Here is a 2,487-nt window from a genome sequence, read left to right on the forward strand (position 1 = left end):
TTGTTATACTTGTATCCATTATTGTTGATTGTTGGTTGCTCGAGTTGATATAATCCTCCCTTGTCGGGATTCTTATTCAGTTAGTAGCGTCCCTGTGTTGGACATGACTAAGAGGCTATTTGTATAGGTTGCTTATAACTAAATGACTCACTTTTAGCGATTGGATTGTTATTGTTGCCCTTGGGGCTATTGTGGTTAGCTGCAGGAATGTGATATATGCCTAGAAGGGCTATATTCTGCCTACATGGATATATGGATGCCTAAAAGGGCTATGAGTTGCCTACAAGGCTATATTGACGCCTAAGAAGGCTATGTGCTTCCTACAGGGCCATGTTGTTGCCTAAGAGGGTAATGAGTTGTCTATAAGCTATGTTGATGCCTAATAGAGCTATGTGCTGCCTACGGGGCTATATTAATCCCTAAGAGGGCTATATGATTGCCTACGGGGCTAGGGAACTACCGATAGGGGTATATAGGCTGATTGGCACCTTCCGGGCTTATGGGGTCCTGAGTAGGTGGTTTTGTGAGCTGTATAGACCTGCCGAGCTTATGGGGGCTTGGGTAGGTTGTTGTTTTATTATTTTTGATAAGTTTAGATTTAAGAGCAGGTCAGTACACTTATCTTATCCTTGATTTATTTATCAGATTATTCCAGTATATCAAGATACCTCCTCATAGTCTATTGTCTTTCATACTCTGTACATTATTTTGTACTGACTCCCCATTGCCTTAGTGGTGCTGCATTCATGCATGCAGGTCCTGACAGACGACCGAGTAGACTTCCTCAACTACATGATTGACTTTTATCCTGGCTAGCCCCTTTTTTCCGAAGCTGCCAGAGTTGGGAGGTTTGTTACCTTTTGTTGTATATATCTTTATGGGTAGGCTGGGGCCCTGTCCCGCTAATCTTTTCTACTCTTAGAGGCTTGTGACTAGTGTGTGACATGTATAACTACGTTATGGCCATACTTGCCTATGTTGTTGGTTTGCTGAAGCTTGTGAACTGTTTGATGTATTGTATTGATGTATACCTGCTTTTAGTTTTGGTATAGATATCATGGTGGCCTCGATGGCCCAATCAAAACTTCTGTGCTAGTTGGCTATTTATTTATATGATCTCATGGGAGTAGCTATTTCTTTTATAGATCAGTTGACAGGGGCCTTGCCGGCCGAGGGCTTTGTTTTAAGTCGAGATATACTTGTTTGTTTTCTTGATTGTGTGTGGCTGACATGTGCTAGTAGCAAATGATTCAATAGGGTCGGCTTGGGTCTGAGTTTTGGCATTAGGAGCCAGTTGCGCCCCTCGAGTTTGGGGTGTGACAACGAGTGACCCTAAGATAACCCTGAGCTGGCATATCATAAGCATACTTTAAAGAAATACTGAGCGGAAGCATAAGACATGAGATAAACTAAAGGTGATGGGGAATACTGTAACACCCTAGAATTTTTTTGAGCGAAGACTTGAACCATCCTTCGTAATGAGTAAGTTTTTACCAAGGAATTTATTTTTTCGTGAGTGTTAAGGTCACTAGATGTAGCACCTTAAGTTCCAAGAAGAACCAAAGTGAAAAGCATTCAAGTCATTCCTAAGTTTTCTTAAGTTTTGGGTCAACTTCAAATGATCATAACTCCTAGTACAAGATGATTTAGGTGAGCTACAAGATGTAAAATTAAATCCCTTCGAGTCCTCTTTCCAACACCACCAAAATTTCTAAATTTTGAGTTCTGAGTAAAACTTTATGACTGATTTACTAATGACGCGCAAACCTGGAAGCAGCTCCGTCATGCCTCCACGTTACGGAGCCAAGACAGACCTCATTGCCTGCTGAAAAATTATTCCGACTCCCAGCTCGTTTTATTTATTTCTTTAAGTGTATTTTGGTCCTAAAAACCCTTAGGAGGTCATCAAAATTACCCTAAACATTTAGAAAATCAATTTTTCATAAATCAAACTCTCTCATCCACTCCAAAATTCTATGCTCAAGGAATTGAAGAAACGCTAAGGCTAGGGTTCTTCTTTCAAGATTTTCCTTCAAGTTCTTCAAGAATATGGTTCTTTGAGGTATGTAAGCTTCCATAGTGTTGGGTTTGTTCACCCACACGCCAATCATGTTAATTTCAACGTTAAGTTCGTTCTAGAAAGTTGTAAGTATGATGTTTTTGAAATTGACTTTAGTTCTTGAGTTTAGATGAGATTGTTGAGTTCTTGATGAAATCATGTCAATTTTAGAGTTGTATATGAGTAGGTTCTTGTGATAATATGCTGGGTATCTCAATCTAAAGAGGGATTGAGAAAAATAATCAAATTTAGACAAATTGGTGTTAGAAAATGAAGAAGGAAAAAGTCGGGCGAATCTGGCACCTTGCTCCGCGTCGCGGATCTGCCTCTCAATTTCATAAAAAATTTCTTCTCATCGCGGAGAGGTCATGGACCTCTCTGCATCAAAATTTAATTCGCGACCAAATATTTAAATGTATCTCCGCGTC

Source organism: Solanum tuberosum, unplaced genomic scaffold, assembly GCF_000226075.1.
Source record: "Solanum tuberosum cultivar DM 1-3 516 R44 unplaced genomic scaffold, SolTub_3.0 scf00852, whole genome shotgun sequence".
Classification (NCBI taxonomy): Eukaryota; Viridiplantae; Streptophyta; class Magnoliopsida; order Solanales; family Solanaceae; genus Solanum; species Solanum tuberosum.